The sequence below is a fragment of the Panulirus ornatus genome, chromosome 3 (genome assembly GCF_036320965.1).
Source record: "Panulirus ornatus isolate Po-2019 chromosome 3, ASM3632096v1, whole genome shotgun sequence".
Classification (NCBI taxonomy): domain Eukaryota; kingdom Metazoa; phylum Arthropoda; class Malacostraca; order Decapoda; family Palinuridae; genus Panulirus; species Panulirus ornatus.
In genome coordinates this window covers 4,385,400-4,405,740 of record NC_092226.1, presented here as the reverse complement: position 1 = coordinate 4,405,740, position 20,341 = coordinate 4,385,400, and the positions used below count along the sequence as shown (strand labels likewise).

Here is a 20,341-nt window from a genome sequence, read left to right as displayed (position 1 = left end):
GAGAGAAGAGAGAGAGAGAGAGAGAGAGAGAGAGAGAGAGAGAGAGAGAGAGAGAGAGAACCTTTGCTTTGCTGTCCTTTTCTTCTACTGCTTTTAAGCGGAGCTGCTGCATCATTTCTCGTAGTGTTGAGCCAGACCAGCTCGCTTGGACCTTGGGTGTGTATCCCGATGTAATTCTCCCTCCTTCATACACTTCAGAAAAGATATTATTGATTCCATATAAATTTGAGTAATTACGATCTAGCAAACATTCTCTAGTCATTATCTAGATGTAGCCAGACACTAATGAAAAGGAAAGATAAAGATAACACAACGATAACAAGAAGAACTTATGATCTAGCATGATGATTGGAAGCCGCGTGGAGAAGCAATTGTTTATGTATTGTTTGTAGTTTGCCTTGGACGAGTGAGAGGGGCTACGCCTGAGCGGGCGAGTGTGTTCAGCTGGGTGCACGAGAGGGCTTATCTTGGGCCGGGGAGAGGGTCTTACCCTGGGGAGGTGAGAGGGCTTAGCATGAATATTACTCGGTGTTGAAGTGGTCATAGAATGCAGCATATGATCGTCAGTAAGCCGGTACCTAAACGACCAAAGGCTTCATAAAAGGTGGGATTCGAGGCCTCATTCTCTTCGAACACCAAACGACACATCGAAACATTCTTATACTTTTAGTATGAAATTATAGAATATTATCGACGTTTTAGGACGGAATCGATAATTTTGTACATATTTTAGACGATATTGTTGTTTGCAGAGATAAGCATGATTTGTGAGTCGAGTAAAACTGGTAAATGATCATCGGCGGGAGCAAACTGCTGGTTCACTTGTGTTTCCGAAACACAACAGTCAGTCTGGTCACTTGTTGTTGACAGCGCGAAGGAGGGACATCCCTCGCCACGTGCTCAGTGCTTCCGAAGGGCCTCCCTCGCCGCGTGCTCAGTGCTTCCGAAGGGCCTCCCTCGCCACGTGCTCAGTGCTTCCGAAGGGCCTCCCTCGCCACGTGCTCAGTGCTTCCGAAGGGCCTCCCTCGCCGCGTGCTCAGTGCTTCCGAAGGGCCTCCCTCGCCGCGTGCTCAGTGCTTCCGAAGGGCCTCCCTCGCCGCGTGCTCAGTGCATCCGAAGGGCCTCCCTCGCCACGTGCTCAGTGCTTCCGAAGGGCCTCCCTCGCCACGTGCTCAGTGCTTCCGAAGGGCCTCCCTCGCCACTTGCGCTTCCGAAGGGCCTCTCCCAGCATATACCCACCACTGAAATACGTAAGTACGACCCTTAGACACGATTGTACTACCCTCGATCACGTAGATACGACCCATGACCACGACAATGCTACGTTTGGGTATGATAGCTTGGCCTCTGACCTGACCTCTCAAGGATCCTGCTTCACAACTTCTATCTCAAAGCAATATACTATCATCTCAAATTATGATTCCCTTAATAACCATATCTAGTTTCGATGTCGTCGCTACGCACGTATAACTTACCACAGAGACACAGGGTCCTCACCACTGTAGCCTATAGGGCGGGGTTACAACCCCAGAGAGATACTGTAGCACATGGCAGCTGTAGTGTTAGATGCTATGTTACATAGGTTTAAGAAAACCATCATGGATAACCGGATTGGTCCCAGGCAGTGTGAGGTTAGTGGTGCCAGAATATCGTTACTTCAAACGCCCAGTTTATAAAGACGTGTGGCCACAGTTGCCACGTTTTGCATTTTGAAACACAAGACGAAGAGTTTTGGTGTATTCCCGTGTGTGTTTGTCTTCACGTTAGTGGTATGTCTGCTCACCTTATCTGCGCATGACGCTACCGAGAGAGGTAGGTTATCCTGTACAAGTGCATGAGCGAGGGAACTGGCCTTAAAGTTACCAGATACTTCCATATATTTCTCGTTTCTTATCTGTTTCTTGTTTTTACAGGTAATGAATACCTAAATAATGACTCATTTTGTTAAGAAATAATATTACAATGAACTATAGGACTATGGAAGAATATTCGGAAGATCTGACATACTCCTAGTAACACATTCACAAACAAAAACATAAATATGTTCTGAATTGCATTTAAGTTCCGTTTTATGTCAATTTTCGTTATCACTTCTGCATTCCATTTTCTATAAATGCTCGTTGACGAATGAAATGGCCGCACTGCCATATACGACCTCGAGTCTGATTCAGTTATTTGGTCAATTATTTTTCCACTATTCATGGTCGTTTATGGTCAGAAGTTACAGTAATTCAAGGAAAATCAGTATGTATTGGTTGGATAATTCCTTAACAAGCAAAATAATGATGCAATGATCATTAGTCATTTTTGTTTACCGTTAGACCTTTCAATTTCTTTCCGTTTTCTTCCACAATATTTTTCGTTTATGGCTTTTTGACTCGTCGTCCAGTTGGTTTTTCCTAACGTTACTCGTCTTGTATAAGTGTGGTGGAAATACTTATGATAAATATCACAACTTGTTTTCCCTTACTTCAGTAGACAATTCATTTTGAATGTCATTGCAAAGATTGAAGACAGTATATAGCATGAGGCTGGGACTACATGATGGAAGAAATGTAAAATGTAATCATAAGTTCACAACTGTATCAACTAGCTAGACCAGTGGAGAAATATTGTTCATCCCCGAACCTTGTCGTACCTCAAGGTAGCGAGCCAGCGAGACTCGTGCTGTTGGCTTGATACAAGATGCTCTTGAAGACATACTAAACTGTACCGGATATGGTTGCTCAGTCGTAAGTTACAGCCGCTGTATCATGTCACTAGAAATCTCTCGTGTAACCATCTACTGTATCTTATGATTATGTACCTCGTATCTAGTTATGGGCCCCCGTGGTGTAGCGGGTGGTGGTCGTGACTGTAACGCATTCACGGGCCGGAGAGGAGTAGAGCGCACACGGTCTAATTTTGGTTTCTGTAGCCTGTCCACAGTCAACCCAGCCGTTCATCTTCCCATCGGATTTGTTGATAAAGTGGGTATCTAGCTTCATATAGGAATATAAACGTATATATATATATATATATATATATATATATATATATATATATATATATATATATATATATATATATATATATAATGAATATTTACAGTGTTAATGAGATGGTCTTAATTAGAGCATTCAGTTTACGTACCGCGTCAGCTAATATAAACATAAATCAATGCAAGATGACTTCCTATTTATCACGACCAGTGTCAGCTGGTTGTTTGTGTTTATCACGACCCGTGTCAGCTGGTTGTTTGTTGTCTGCCCCACGTCTGCTGTATTGTTATCACCGTCAGTATATTTCCTAACATGACGAGGGTCCCTAAGGCCCCTGGGTCCCACTCGGGCCCGCCTGTCACCCTCCTCTGTCAGAGTCCTGCCAGCCAGTGTACACTCTTTCCGTGACTCGACCTACCCTTAGCCATGCCAACTTCCACTCCACTCAATGTTTTCTATTTGTATACGTTTTCTATTTGTATACGGAGACTAACCAATCTCAAAATGTTTAGATAAAACTAAGAATTGACAAACTAACTAAACCTAACAATCTGATCCACTTTAATCAAACACCCTAAGCTAATAAAGTTCATTCTGACCAGCTAACATAACCTCAGCACTCAGGTTACGACAGCTAACACTAACCAGCTAACGCTTATACACCTAAATCTAACCAGCTAACTTAACCTCAGCACCTCAGACAACTAGATTTAACCAGCTACAGTTAATACAACTAAATCTAACCAGCTACAGTTAATACAGCTAAATCTAACCATTCTAAACTCCTCCACCTTTGCGGATGGGTTGCAGCTGCGTCGCAAACTGTTTAGAAACTTTGGTAAAATATTTGTGAGATACGGACGAAAAATGGTGAGGATTCCTTTCTAAGTTCGTACTGAATTTGAGTTTTGTGCTACAAATATCCGTTTTTTAAACAAATTCCTTCACGTTTACATACGATGTACAGGAAGTGAGAATATTAAAACTGTAGGACTCTGCAGATGTAGAGGGGAAAGTGAAGAACTGTGCTGGACGTCAAAGCGGAAAGATAAACAAATCCCATTTTTACTGGAGCAGCCTGGGGTGTGGAGCTGGGGTACACAGCAGCCTGGGGTGTGGAGCTGGGGTACACAGCAGCCTGGGGTGTGGAGCTGGGGTACACAGCAGCCTGGGGTGTGGAGCTGGGGTACACAGCAGCCTGGGGTGTGGAGCTGGGGTACACAGCAGCCTGGGGTGTGGAGCTGGGGTACACAGCAGCCTGGGGTGTGGAGCTGGGGTACACAGCAGCCTGGGGTGTGGAGCTGGGGTACACAGCAGCCTGGGGTGTGGAGCTGGGGTACACAGCAGCCTGGGGTGTGGAGCTGGGGTACACAGCAGCCTGGGGTGTGGAGCTGGGGTACACAGCAGCCTGGGGTGTGAAGCTGGGGTACACAGCAGCCTGGGGTGTGGAGCTGGGGTACACAGCAGCCTGGGATGTGAAGCTGGGGTACACAGCAGCCTGGGGTGTGGAGCTGGGGTACATAGCAGGCTGGGGTGTGGAGCTGGGGTACACAGCAGCCTGGGGTGTGGAGCTGGGGTACACAGCAGCCTGGGGTGTGGAGCTGGGGTACACAGCAGCCTGGGGTGTAGTAGCTGGGGGTACACAGCAGGATAGACCCGTAAAGAGGAGAAAACAGCGAAAAATAGAGAAATTTGTGGGACGTGGGGAAATGGGTCGAAGACTGACTTAAGAATGTCTGGAAGTGGAACAGAATGGAAGAGGATGAGATCTGGTAATATGAACATAGTCTGACCGAGAGAGCTGATCAGGGTGTATTGAAACAGTTTGAACAAACGGAGAGGATGAGCGAAGAGAGACTTGCTAAGAGGATGTGCCCTAATGTCAGAAGTTGAAGGAGCAAAGGTACAGGTGCGAAGGTGACAGAAGGATGGAGTGGAAGAGAATTTGAACATTTACGAGGATGAGAAGCGTGCATGGGATGGAAATAATTGGAGCGAAGTGGTATACGAGGGTCGATGCGCTTGTCGGTGGGCTAAACCAAGATATGTGAAGTGATTCGGGAAAGTCACGGAAAGGCTTGTGGTGCGTGGCAGAGCACCGTGGGCTCTGGCATCTGTGCATTATACATGGCAGCTAGGGAGCGACTGTGAGCAAATTAGGCCATTGTTCGTCTATTCCTGGCGTTGCCTCCTAAAGGTGGAAAACGGCGGACGAGTATGAAAAAGTGATAGAACTCGATCTGTTATCATTTTCATCATTATGAGTTTATGAATACCAGCGCATCCTGAAACTACAGTTTGACATGTACGACCTGTTACACCCTCGTGTTGTACGAGGAAAATACAAGGAGAAAAGTGAGGTGAGGTGAGGTGGGTGGTGGTCCGCCAGCAGCCATCACTAGTGCGAATATAACATGAGTGTGTGGCGGTGGGAGATCCAGCGGACGACGCTTGATATGGATTTTCCACGGTCGGATGAGGCGCCGAGGGAGCAGGTAGAGTGTGGAATAAGGAAATAGAAATGAGATAAGGTATTGTCAAGGAACAGTCGGGAGAATGAGACACGGACGGAGCCTGTGTGTGAGGAGTGGGTGGGTGGAGACGGAGGGAGTGTCCGTCTGTCTGTTGGATAGTAGGTTGGGAGTGATGAAACTCTCCCGGTTTAGGAGATAAATTAGTTATTTCAGTTAGGTTAGGCTGGGTTAGGATAGGTGAGGTGAGGTTAGATTAGGTCAAGCTAGGTTAGGTTAGGTCAAGCTGGGTTAGGTTATTTGATCTGATTCTTCTAACTCCACATTTTCCTCAACATGAAAGGCCTTCCCACTTCTGTCTTCTTATTTTTCTATTCTGTCATATGACAATGATGATCACTTGTTGTCCTGTCTATTTCTGGGGTAACTGACTCTACCTCACAGAAGGGAGGAATACGTTGCTGTGATCAGTGACTTTCCCTGAGATCTTTCGCCACGTGATCAGGAAGGGATGAGTTATTGCCGAACTGGAAAGACTCCCACTGAAACGACTCCCACTGTAACAACTCTCGGAGCATATGGTCAAAATTTTACTGCATATCGAAATTCATTTTTCGAACTTTAATATAAAATCCTTTAGGAATATCAACTTTTCCTTCTCAGGTTCAGTCAGTCAACCAAAAATAAAGGGGCGCAAAGAAACTCATATATATATATATATATATATATATATATATATATATATATATATATATATATATATATATATATATATATATATATATTAAAGGGAGAGTATGGATTCGAGTGAATAGGCTATTCCTTCGTTTGCTCTTGGCCCCTACCCCAGCAACGTGAGAAACGGCGAACAAGAATGAAGGATAGATAGAAGTTAGAAGTGCTAATGTGCGAGTAGGAAGGGATGAAGACGCGTGGTTCTCGGTGAAGTGTAGGTCTTCGTCAAATACGTATAAGTGATGCCACCATGGTTGTTTAATCTGTTTATGGACGGGGTGGTGAGGGGGTAAATTCGAGGGTCTAAGAGCGACAGACAAGTCTGTGGTGTGCTGTTTGCAGATGAGACGGCTCTGGTGGAAAGCTCCAGAGAGAAAAACTAAAAGCTGGTAAGAGATATTGAGAGGGTTTGTGAAAGAGAAAATGATGAGAAAACGAATAAGGAATCCTTCATTATATTTCTTATAGTTTTTACACTACCTAGTGAGTCAGGCGGGGAGGATGAGTGGGTGGGTGGGTGTGTGACCTTATATCTCAGCCTGACATTCTAACGCTTTCTTATCTATTTTTTTCCACCTTAGGACAGCGGTTGCCCACTGCGACCCTCCCCCCTTAGCTGGTCAGGGTGAGGGAATCCTCTTCAGGCATCGTTCCAGCCGAGTTTCGAACCCAGGTCCTCAGTGTTCATGAGGTAAGTGCCACACCAGACTGTTTAAACTAGAGGTTTGATATAGGATTATTTTGATGTGTTTTCCCGGAGTTGAATATTTCGTTTTCTCATCGATGCAATTTCCCGGTTCTCTCGCGTCCTCCCCGAGTGTGTAGAATAAGAAGTGTTCCTGCAGAAGAAGAAGAAGTAAGACAGAAAAAGAAAATATACGAAGATTTTCCCATTCGTCAAATAGTGAAGTAATTGTGATCATTCCTGGGGAGGTTATCCTCCCCGAAATTGATGACGTTCGACCCCTTAGAATTGCAGGGGGAGGCCTAACGAGAGAGAGAGAGAGAGAGAGAGAGAGAGAGAGAGAGAGAGAGAGAGAGAGAGAGAGAGAGGAGCCAAGTGTAATGGATGGCGGTCAAGCTTCAGCTTAAGCTGTCGGGAATTAAAGAAATGTCGCGTGATTGTAATTGTTGTGCGGAGGAGAACAAAGGAAATATCTCCATGGCTACAGCGGGGAGGAGGAGAACGAGGGAGATGAAGAGAGATGATTATAACGAGGTTGAGTAGACAACATCACAGGTCGAGATGATTATAACGAGGTTAAGTGGCCAACATCACAGGTCGAGGAAATTGGTGCCTTTTCTGGCACAGGCCTCCTAATAGTCTTGGTGGGCCCTCCTGTTAGTGTTGGTGGGCCCTCCCGTTAGTGTTGGTGGGCCCCTCTGTTAGTGTTGGTGGGCCCTCCCGTTAGTGTTGGTGGGCCCTCCCGTTAGTGTTGGTGGGCCCCTCTGTTAGTGTTGGTGGGCCCTCCTGTTAGTGTTGGTGGGCCCTTCTAGTGGTTTTGATGTTCCCACCTGCTAGTGTCGATGGGCCCCTGATGTTGATGGGCCCTCCTAGCCACACCTTCTGACCCAGCCTCACACACCCACCCACCCCTTCCTTGGCCCCGTCCCCTCACCACAGCCCGTGGGCCACCATCACAAGGGCCACACACTCAGGCTGGCCCACCTACACCAAAACCAATTACATTATTCACCAGCGGCGACACATACTGCCTCGCCCGACCCCGCCCGTGTCATGTGTCGCCTGTGTCTCCCTCAGGACACATACCATATCTCCCCCAAGTGCGGAAGATCCCTCCCACGTATAGACTATCCCATGCCATATATATATATATATATATATATATATATATATATATATATATATATATATATATATATATATATGTATATATATATACTTGATACAGATCAGATCCCGTGATCAGATCCTGTATTCCACGTGAGACAGAGGATCATAACTTGTATTCCACGTGAGGCAGGATCAGATCCTGTATCCTACGTAAGACAGAGGATCAGATCCTGTATCCCACGTACAACATAGGATCAGATCTTATATCCCACGACAAAGAGGATCAGATTCTGTATCCCACGACAAAGAGGGTCAGATCCTGCATCTTACGTGAGACAGAGGATCAGATCCTGTATCTCACGTGAGACAGAGGATCAGATCCTGTATCCCACGTAAGACAGAGGATCAGATCCTGTATCATACGTAAGACAGAGGATCAGATCCTGTGTCCCATGTAAGACAGAGGATCAGATCCTGTATCGCATGTAAGACAAAGGATCAGATCCTGTATCCGAAGTAAGACAGAGGATCAGATCCTGTATTCCACGACAAACAGAGTATCATATTCTGTATCTCACGTAAGACAGAATCAGATCCTGTATCTCATGTAAGATAGCGGATGAGAACCTGTATTCCAAGTAAGACAGGGGATCAGATCCTGTATCCCACAACAAACAGGGTCAAACCCTGTATCCTACGTAAGACAGAGGATCAAGTCCTGTATTCCACATAAGATGTATTAAATCATGTATCCCACGTTGGATCGAGGATCAGATCCTTATTCCACGTAAGACAGAGGATCAGATCCTGTATCCCAAGACAAAGAGGATCAGATCCTGTATCCCCCGTAAAACAGAGGATCAGATCCTGTATCCCACATGAGACAGGATTAGATTCTGTATCTCCCGTAAAACAGAGGATCAGACCCTGTACCCCCCGTAATACAGAGGATCAGATCTTGTATCCCCCGTAAGACAGAGGATCAGATCCTGTATCCCACATGAGACAGAGGATCAGACCCTGTATCCCCTGTAAGACAGAGGATCAGATCCTGTATCCCACGCAAGACAGAATCAGATCCTGTATTCCACGTGGGACAGGAGATTCAAGCAGCACGTGCATTCCGCCCCGGCTGACACACGGGGATTCCCGAACACTGCATCGACGCGTCACGCGGAATGCACGCGGGGAGGATGGGGGAGATGGGGGAGGTTGAAGCGGGGGAGGGGAGGTTGGAAGCCATGCAGACCCATGGGAATGGAGGGACGATGGGGGAGGGAAGTGGTGTAACGGGTGATAGTTATGGGGAGAAAATGGGCATGGGGTAAGGAATGTAGTGGACTGAAGGTGGAAACAATGTAACGTAAAGATCTGAGAGGCTGTCATGTTCCTGAGTACATCTTATGAAGTGCACTCAGGTTTCCCAGAGCACATTTGAAATGTACTTAGGCTTCCCAGAACACATATAGAATGTACTCAGGTTTCCCAGAGGACATATAAAACGTACTCAGGTTTCCCAGAGGACATACAAAACGTACTCAGGTTACAAGATGTAAATATTTCAATCTGTGAGATGCACTCGGGTTTCTCTAGAGTGTATCACACGTCGTGATCTTCACTCGAGTTCCCCGGAGTGCCTGATAAGCAATCAGGTGTCCTCGAGTACTCGGACGTGTAGACGCCTCCACCTCCACACGGGAGTGTCAGCCTCGCCAGCCAGCCCCTCTCTCTCCCGCGAGGTGTGAACCCAGAAGGCGTCGACTCGCTACTTCGAAACCTTCAGTTCGAGCTACCTCCGAGCTTTTTCATCGTCCGGAGATCTGCTTATCATATCGAGTTCGTTACTATATACTATACTCACTGTCGTGCTGTATGTGGTGTTAATTTCGGTATTGATAAACTAACCACAAGTTATTCCGATGCCGCACCTTCCTCTCCCTGGCATGTGAACCTCGGAGCATCGACTCGCGAGTTCGAAGCCCAAAACGTGGGTAAACAGAGGTGTGTTCTCCGAGCTCAAGCCGTGAGACACGCCATTCGTCCTTTGACGCTATTTTAATACACAAGTAATATGGTTCAACTGCTGGAGGTGGTGGAGTCGTGATGGGCGGGGTTGGTGGCGAGAGATGAGGGTACTGGGAAAGAAAACGTTGCGTGAGGGTACAGGAAAGTGAGATATGTTGTGTCAGGGTTGCCTCTGATGATCCTGCCATGAAGCAGTGGAATAAAGACGTTCACAACAAAAGCTGTATCGAGATAACAACAGTTGTGAGGTTACATAGTGACCCTCGTGCAGGATGTTATGTTCTTACAACACGTCACTAGTTTTCTTCTATGCGCTCCCCTGCATATCACCTCAGTGGTCTGCTCTGTGGCTTTATTACTCAACTGCTAGTGCTGTTGAAGACTCGCCATGACATGTAATTATCGTATTTATGAAAGGATATTTACTTGATATATAATCCATGATAATTTCCTGTTAGTGATCCACCAGTATGTATGACTGCACCTTATATGGATGAGTGTTCATACATTTGTTATACGTTTCTCATCGATGTCATATTCATTACGTAAACTTCATTGGTTTCCATGTTGAACATGTAATGGGTTCAGTGAGTAAGAAGTATTGCTAGATATAAGACTCCAGGGAAAACTAGGCCAATATTTAGCTTTTTTCTCGAGTGTGGTGGGAGTGTGGCGTTAGTGTGGTGGGAGTGTGGCGTGAGTGTGGTGGGAGTGTGGCGTTAGTGTGGTGGGAGTGTGGCGTGAGTGTGGTGGGAGTGTGGCGTTAGTGTGGTGGGAGTGTGGCGTGAGTGTGGTGGGAGTGTGGCGTGAGTATGGTGGGAGTGTGGCGTGAGTGTGGTGGGAGTGTGGTGTGAGTATGGTGGGAGTGTGGCGTGAGTGTGGTGGGAGTGTGGCGTGAGTGTGGTGGGAGTGTGGTGTGAGTATGGTGGGAGTGTGGCGTGAGTGTGGTGGGAGTGTGGCGTGAGTGTAGTGGGAGTGTGGCGTGAGTGTGGTGGGAGTGTGGTGGGAATGAGGTTCTGTGGTGGTGGTGGTGGTGGTGGTGTGGGCGGGAAGGGTCACACATGAGGTGGGAGTCGTCATGAGAGATGGATACACACACCCAGCTCGGCGTTGATCAATAGGATACAAGGAACTCTCTGTCATTACTTCACCTTGAGATGAACTTGGAAATAACTGACCGAATATTCCCAACGCCGTCATATTCAACTTAATAACAATATGAATAATGAATGAGGAAAGGACACAATATTGGTCCATTATCTACCCAGCCAATACTTTCTTATTCATACCCACATTACCAGATTATCAAATTTGCTTGACACGATTTCTACTTTATAATCTCTTATTTAACCTTCATACCATCATCATCATCATCATCATCATTAGATGAACTCGTGTATATAATTCACATTTGTTAACACAGCGGCAAACATTCGCACACTCTAGGTGTTGCTCACAGTTAATAATGACCACAGGTTATATGTCTACAACACACAGCGGAGGACAGGATGCTATGACTTGTTATTACTTTATCCAGACCAAACCACAACACAGTGTCTACATTACCATAATAAAGATGGCCACAACATATGGGTGCATCTGTGTGGTGCTGACCCCACCCCTTCTCTTGACATTATCACAACATCTCACTATGCACACCGCCATACTACACACAACACCATACTTGTGCGACAGGTTGTAAACTGTGGGACATTACATGGAACGATTGATGATGTGCTACTAAATGATATTCCTTTATCGTAATCATTATACTTACATATGTCTAACAGCTTCCTGCGTCATTACACTGAAAAGTAAATAGTTACGTAACTATTCAAAAGCATCGTTTGCCTGCTACGTCGGTCGTAGGTAAAGAATATATACGACAAGCCCAGCAAGTGTAAAAGTCACCCTTGAGTTGATGTTTGCTTGTGGGGATGGAGGGAAGGACATGGCGTGTGTGTGTGTGTGTGTGTGTGTGTGCTAATTATAGGAGGTTGGGGTGAGGGAGTTGCATTGTTATTGAATACTGCAGACGTCCTAATTTGCTATCAACATTACTATCTGTATTTTTTCTTGTCTTCCTTGTTTCTGTGTTTGCCTCGCAGAATACTGCGTTCTGCGTAGGTCTCAACTATGACCAGAAGCTTCTATCATTCTCCCTCCCCCCACACCCACCCCACCCACCCTTCCTTACCATGTCACCCCCCCCCCCCACACGCCGGGCCTCAGTCGTCCCCCCCCCCCCCCCCCCGTCTCCCCCACCCCAGGTCACTAATGAAAGCTTCGAAGCAGCGAGTCGATACTCCCGGGGTTCATACGTCACGGAAAGAGATGATTCACAACGCTGACTTGTCCCACTTGGAGGCAGAGGCGTCTGTACGTCGTACTTGATGAAGGGAACTCAAGTTTCTGGGAATAAATCTTAAAGTTGTGGAGGAAACTCAAGTTCCCAGGAAGCGTATCTTGTGTTGCGAAGTGCGCTAAAGTTTGTGAAGGTGATCTTGCCTCGTTGCACAAGATCTAATTCAGGACAATATCGAACCTGAAGACATAAGTATCATAGAATATTTCTAATGATCACTCGACTTTCTAATTATTATCATAATGATAACCTCTTTACTTAGATGAATCTTGGTATACTGGCAGTGTAGCATTCCATGTTGACAGGATTGGATAAGATCATATTTCCTGTATGTAGGATCAGCCATATGTATGACAGACATACATATGGCTGTGTGCCTTGATGTGGACCATCTCTCTCTCTCTCTCTCTCTCTCTCTCTCTCTCTCTCTCTCTCTCTCTCTCTCTCTCTCTCTCTCGAGTCCTGAGCATCGTATATCATGCCGACCTCATCATCCCAGCCTCCGTCAGTAGGACTCTCGGCGACACAGAGTCCTGAGAGCGACCATCTCTGACCATCAACAGAGGGCAGGAGGAGGAGGAGGAGGAGGAGGAGGAGGTAGTGGCCATCTTGTGTTTGTTCTCGTAACACTACAGCTGGGTCGGCTTTGAGCCGCCGGCCTGCTTGCCTGCCTCATCTGGGACTCGAACCCAGGACTCGGTAGGTCCCGAAGTCAGCCGGGAATCTCTCCACACCAGGATCTCCTTCCCTTCCACACGCAACACACTACACGTCAGACATGTCTTAACTACCGTTGACTGCGGTATTACATCGTTGCAGTCACGAACCAGTCTTGGCCAGCGATGGTAGGATTGTCATTGGTGCCTCCAGTGTTGGCCAGCCTCAGCAGACCCCTGGCCAGGTTCTCCAGGCTTGGCCAACCTATGAAGGCCCCTGGCCAGGACCTCCAGCCTTATCCAAGCCCAAGCAGGACCCTTGGCCAGGGGTCTCCAGCATTTCCAGACATCCATGTCTTCCAGTAGTTGCAGGACGACCCGGTTTGCATATGACTTTCACGTTGGGTCGACGTGTCCGTCTGGTGGATGAGTTCGTACATGGGTCAGTCCTCCAGGTCACGTGTCATACATCAGAAGGGAGGAGTGGGTGGTGGAATGTATGTGGAGGATGATGTATGAATTGTGGCAAATGTATCAGGATCACAGGATGATAACTGGTGTCTGGCTGTGGTGAGTGTGGTCACACGTCACCCTCTACCCGTCACTCCCCTCCCGTTACCATCCACCCGTCACCCTCCACCCGTAACCCTTCACCCGTCACCCTCCTCCCTTGACTCCCCACCCTTCACTCACCACCCTTCACTCCCCACCCTTCACACTCCACCCTTCACTCCTCACCCGTCACTTCCTTCCTCCTTCCCCTACCAGAAAATGATAACATAAAAACCCAGCCATCCCTCACAAATTAAGAGTTTACCCCATGTTTGACTTTTTTCCCGATTTCTTTGAAAGAAAAAACGTGGTGTTTGAGTGTAAACTTCTCTAATACGTGTTTTTGGCCCCCGAAGGCTTCCCCCCCCCCTTCCCCACCCCCATCCTTTCCCCTCACCTCTCCATAAAATCTTTTCTCGCGAAGCACAGCTGTGTTGCGTTTTGAAGAAAAAAAATCTATAACTTTATTCCAAAATTTGCAAATATAGCCTCACCCATTATATGTTCACTGATACGGAGAGAAATTTAGGGATGTTTTAAATCTTGAATTTTTCCTTCTTTTTTTTTTCCTTAATTCCCTCTCTCGTGTAGATGGCACGCCAGAACTTATGTTGGCAGTATGTGGGTCAGTCTGTCGTATTTCACTGTAAATGTGAACCGTATGTAGATACAGCGTGGATGTATTCGTAGATAAGCTTCTCGTAACATCCCCCATATAGGAAGAGCTTGGACGTTGGTTATCTATAACTGTACAAATGATAAAGAACTTTTGTTATGAGGAATAACTCCCAGCCTAACTCGGGGTTACATTCTGGTGAACACCAACTTAACAAAACACAATAACCCACCCACGCCTCAAGCTGGACGACTCGTGCCTAAGATTAAACTCCCACAATGGGCAGAATTTTCAAATAAATTACCATAAAACAGAGAGGAGAATGGATAGCCCCCCCATCAGAAGGGCCTGCGAGGATAAATTACCCCACTGAGAAAAATTAAGACGGAATAAACTAGCCCAGCGAGGCTCCGTGACAGGGAAAACATTAAGGAAAATTTGCCTCCCTTAAAACTTGTCCTCTCAGCCGACCACCAGTGGGACATTTGCTGTGTATAGTTTACAGAGGCTGGGGAGTGGGGCGACGGGGGGAGAAACCTCCTCCCTCCCTCCCTCTTTCTCCCTTTCTCTCTCTCCCTCTCTCTCTCTCTCTCTCCCCAAGTCCCCCTTTCTTTCTTTTTTTTTCCTTTTTTTTCTCTATTTTTAAAGTTGAACCTTTGAACTAATATTTCCTTTAAACTTCTCTAATTAATTGTTTTTCTGGCGGAAGTTGTGACTAATTAATAGAGTTGTACAGATTGACACCTTCTCTCCCTCTCTCAGTACTCTCTCTCCCTCTCTCTCTCTCTCTCTCTCTCTCTCTCTCTCTCTCTCTCTCTCTCTCTCTCTCTCTCTCTCCCTCCCTCCCTCCCAGGGACGGGAGGGTGGGAGTGGACGGAGGGAATATGACGGGAGGTTTTCCGCAAGCTGAACATCTGAAAACAAAGTGTTCAAAAAATGGTTCCTTATCCCCGCTGCTGCCGCTGCTGCCGCTGCTGTTCTCGCCTGGCTGGGGCAACCAGCTGTTGTCAGCTGCCATGGGGGGGAGGAGTGGGGGGGAAATGGGGTGGGGAGCATAGGTGAAGGGGGAGAGTTTAAGAGACAGGATGACTTCCATAGATAGACAGGGACAAAATGAAAATGTTTGTTGGTCTGTGGGACAACGAGTTGCTGTCTGCGGGATGTGATAGGATCCATGAGAGGAGTTGGGAGGTCTGTGGGGGGTAGGTAGGAGGTCTGTGGGGGAGGTAGGAGGTCTGTGGGAGGAGGTGGTGTCGGTGGAACGAGGTAGATGTCTTTGGGAGAAACGAAGATAGAAGTAGACAGGTGAGGAGTGAAGGTGGACCAGGGAGGGAGTGGAGGTAGACCAGGGAGGGAGTGGAGGTGGACCAGGGAGGGAGTGGAGGTGGACCAGGGAGGGAGTCTAGGTGGACCGGGGTGGGAAGCAGTGGAAGGAGTAGGTGGACCAGAAAATCAGAGGCAAGATCATGGGAGGTGAGGTATATACATGAGGCAGACCCTCCTGATGTAAACCATCTGTGACACATCCCCACACTCACATCCAGCTCCCTCCCTCTACCTCCCTCACTCCTCCTCCCTACTCCTCCTTCACCCATATCTACCTTCTCTTCCCTCTACTTACTAAAGTAATAATTAGGCCTTGTTTGCCAAAGATGGCTCGTATTGCTCTTAGGTGACATTCTAGATGGAAAGATGAGGCCGGTATTAAACACGACTAAGACAGGAACAGGTCATAACAATCAGGAAAGTTAGCTGTCAGTTACGTCAGATGAGGTCAAGCGAAGAGGCACTGGCTTGTAGCCATATCTGACCTTGGCTGACCTCACTAATGAGGCCTAACCCCCCCCCCCCCCCCCCACATACTTGTAATATGAAGTTAATGAAATCAAACTTGCCAGTTTGAGGGAAGTCAAGTTTTTACATCAACTCCAAAAATCTTTCAGCATTAAATTCTTTATCTTAAAATCCTCATCCAGCAGTGAGAGACGCCTGAATTAATACTACATAATAATCACGTATTATTGGAATTAGCGATAACTGAATAGTGTTTTTTATTTCAATAAATATCTATTACATGAGCCAAGTTGAGGTGATATGCTCTGTGTAAAAGAGAACACTTGAGCATAACCAGGGTACGTAAAATTGGTCTCGAATGTACATTGTACATGGCATTAACTAATACGACGTCTAAAATAAGTTTTAGAGTTGCAAATAGAATTCATGAATGAATAGAAAAACTCAAATCTCTTATTGAAACCAAAAAGCAATGATTGTAAGGATGAACAACCCCATCATTATAACTGGGATTTTCTACCATGTGACCACGAGGGAAACGAGCGTTATCGACGTAATTAAATGGAATGATCAGAGACCCAACGAGACGTAATTACTTATTAGATCCAGTGACTGCCAATAAGTGATCCAGTTAGCTTCTTTGAGGTCACGGAGAAGCTATGTAAGATTGATAACAGTGTTATTTATTGAGTGTAAACTTCAGTTTCGATTTCAAGGATAAGAAGACAATGGCACCAGATTATAGACAGGCAAACATCGATAAGATAAGGCATGAGACAAGTAATGTAAACTGGATAAGGATGTTTGACGTTGACACACACAAAAATGTTGGGGTAACATCAAGAGACATGATATCTCTCCTTGATGATCAAAGGAATTGATTAATTAAAGGAATTCATGATCTAGTCATGCACCCTAAGAAATAATGCATGAGGGAATTCTACATTTAAAGTTAAGGTCATCTATAACACAAACGTTTATGAGACAACACAGAAATTGTAAGAAAATCAGAATCACCTAAAAAGAATAATTTTAGAAAGGGAATACTTCATCGTGAAAACCAAAATAATTATCTGAAGAAATTGTCATATATCATCAAGTATAGTAAACATTTCTATCAAATCCCATCGTATGTGTTCTATTAATGTAATTCATTTTAGTTCAACGTCTTTCCTTTAAAAGCTCATTTCTGAGTGACACATTTAGTTTTACTGGCTTTGTCTGTATTTGTTCTAATTCCTCTTTTATCAAGTTTGGAGGCCAGAATTAAACTGAAGAACTCGAATAAGGTCTGATCAGGGCATCGTAGAGGGAGTATTGCCTCATTTGCTATTCAGTTTCTGGCCATCAAATCTAACATGCTCTTTATTCTCTGCTGTGCAACAAGGTATTGCCCGTCATGTAATTTCAGGTCATCACTAATCATCACTCCCCAGTTCTTCCTCTTCCTTCGTGTACTTCTCGTACTGGTTGGATGAACATTGTATTTCTCATGATTGATATTTCTGTCGCCGAAATGTGTGGTTACATCTCCCTACACTGAGGTCCACTTGCCATGTCGCTAAATACACCGTCTGCTCGTCTGAATCACTTTGAATCATTTGACAGTCTTCCTTTGATTGGGAATTTATTTCTATATTTCGTGTCGGTACTTCATTTTGAGGTTCTGCTGGTGGTGAGTCGTGTCACCAGGTTCTGCTGGTGGTGAGTCGTGTCACCAGGTTCTGGTGGTGGTGAGTCGTGTCACCAGGTTCTGGTGGTGGTGAGTCGTGTCACCAGGTTCTGCTGGTGGTGAGTCGTGTCACCAGGTTCTGGTGGTGGTGAGTCGTGTCACCAGGTCATTGATATAGATAATGACAAGTGTGGGTCCCAGGACTGAGCCTTGTGGCACCCCTCTACCCTCGCTGACTAGATCGTTACGTTCCTCGTCCAGTTCTGTAATTAAAGCTTCGAGATAATTACACATAAAACATATTTTCGTGATTACAATCTGTTATCGCTGGAAAGAAATATAGAAATTTTTAGGGTATTATTTAAGATAGACTTTTCCACTATGGTGCATTTAAATCTTCAGACACAAAAAAAATAAAAGATCTTTTGACATGAGAAATACCGCTGGCACTTCTTGCCTTTTCTTAAGATAACTTTGCTTCCATTCTTTATCATAGGTCAAATTCGTCATGGTCTACAGTATCATGGGGTCTAAATGTTAGTTTGGGAGCATTATACTATGTAATTAAGCTTTGAGGTGATTAAAAGCCTAATACATTTAATAATTATTTGCCATTTGTCGACCCTAGGAAACATCATGAAATATCATACGGTATTATTTAAGGTCAACAAGTCTTTCGTTATTATATATACATAATTTTAAAGCGAAACTTGTTATTTGGTCTAAAAAAATGTCCTAAGCCTGCGTTATCTGCCATCTTGGCGTTCCTGACCGTGACGCATTCATGGGCCGGCCAAGGTCGAGCACATAGGTTGGAATCCTGGTTATGGCGGTCGGTCCACAGTCAACCCAGCTGTTCATCCACCCGTGGGGGTTAGTCGATTAAATGACTCAGACTAGGGTGTGTTGTGTGCGAAGGTTTTGGGAGCCTTGAAGAATGTGTGGAAGGCGAGAACGTTATCTCGGAGAGCAAAAGTGGGTATGTTTAAAGGAATAGTGGTTCCAACAATGTTATATGATTGTGAGGCGTGGGCGGAGGAGGGTGGATGTGTTGGTAATGAGGTGTTTGAGGACAATATGTGGTGTGAGGTGGTTTGATTGAGTAAGTAATGAAAGGGTAAGAGAGATGTATGGTAATAAAAAGAGTGTGGTTGAGAGAGCAAAAGGTGTATTGAAATGGTTTGGTCACATGGAGAGAATGAGTGAGGAAAAATTGACAAAGAGGATATATGTGTCAGAGGTGGAGGGAACGAGGAGAAGTGGGAGACCAAATTGGAGGTGGAAGGATGGAGTGAAAAAGATTTTGAGCGATCGGGGCCTGAACATACAGGAGAGTGAAAGGCGTGCAAGGAATAGAGTGAATTGGAACGATGTGGTATACCGGGGTCGACGTACTGTCAGTGGATTGAACCAGGGCATGTGAAGCGTCTGGGGTAAACCATGGAAAGCTTTGTGGGTCCTGGATGTGTATAGGGAGCTGTGGTTTCGACGCATTACACATGACTGCTCATGTATGGATGTGAGCGGATGTGGCCTTTCTTCGTTTGTTTCCTGGCGCTACCTCGCTGACGCAAAGAGTGGCGATGCTGTTTCCTGTGGGGCTGGGTGGCGCCAGGAATGGATGAAGGCAAGCCTAAATAAGATTGTAGTGTACATGTTCCTCTGGGAGCATCAGTATCAATACCTGTGGTCTGCAGTATGGTGGTCCGTTGTCCGCGCGCAGACCCCATCTCGTCTCGTCCTTGACTTTTAGTTTTACCCAACAATCATTCATGTGGCACCTGGTCCAAAACCTTTAGGAAGCCTGTTATATCTTAAGGTGTTGTCTAAATACTTAAAATGTCTGAATGTTATGTATGTCTCGTTTCTCATTTTCTGTCCCTGGCGTAACGTTTTCTGTTGAGGTATCCACGACTGTGAACGAGTCGAAATTTGTATATTAATGAAGCAATTTGTTTATCATGGTTGATTGTGTTTGTCTTGCCCTTAACGTATTCGGAAAAATATTTCGAGTTTAACTTCACGTTGCGGAGAATTCCCTTTCCAAAATATCATTCAGTAATATCTTTCCAACGTCCTGTTTTTAAACCTTAATTCTTATCCACATTTCTTGATTATCTGGGTTGTCATTTGGTTTAGACTCTCATCAATATCTTTCGTCGTCCATCACGGCGTATCTTTCTCATCATTATTTTGAGGAGTATTGTCTCCCTCTGTGTTTGTAATCTTCCTCTGCATTTTTTCCATCTGTGTCTCTGTCTAGAAACTTAATATGATGAAGATAGCAATTATCTTGCAGCATTTTACTCGAGTTAGTTGATCTAACATTATTTATTGTCAAGTTGATTTTTTCTAAATAGAATCAAGATTGAAAGTCACAATGAATCTGATGATATTATTGTCACTGCTGCCTAGCTTTTCACTGACTTCACAAAAGCTATTTATATATTGATGTTTAGCGCCATGTTTATAACCACTTCACTTGGCATAAGGTCTATGACCATTTGTTCCACATAGCAAGACTACGTCTGAAGCGATCACTCTGCCTCCCGAGTGGACGGACACAAGGTAAGATAACTCACTTAATGTTGTCTTGCTGGAACTAGAGAAATATGGCTCCCTCATCCTTGGGTGATCATGTGATCTTAGGTGTGTGTGTGTGTTGTGTGTGTGTGTTGT

General features: G+C 45.5%; 1 long non-coding RNA gene across 1 annotated transcript in view; it reads left to right on the top strand.

Annotated features, from left to right (window-relative positions):
* The first annotated feature begins 1,027 nt into the window (after nt 1-1,027).
* Nucleotides 1,028-20,341, top strand: part of LOC139759641 (uncharacterized) — a 55,025-nt gene continuing 35,711 nt past the window's right edge. The window contains exons 1-2 of the long non-coding RNA XR_011715122.1: nt 1,028-1,250; nt 6,769-6,878. This is a non-coding gene — a long non-coding RNA (uncharacterized lncRNA). The remainder of the gene's footprint in view (nt 1,251-6,768; nt 6,879-20,341) is intronic.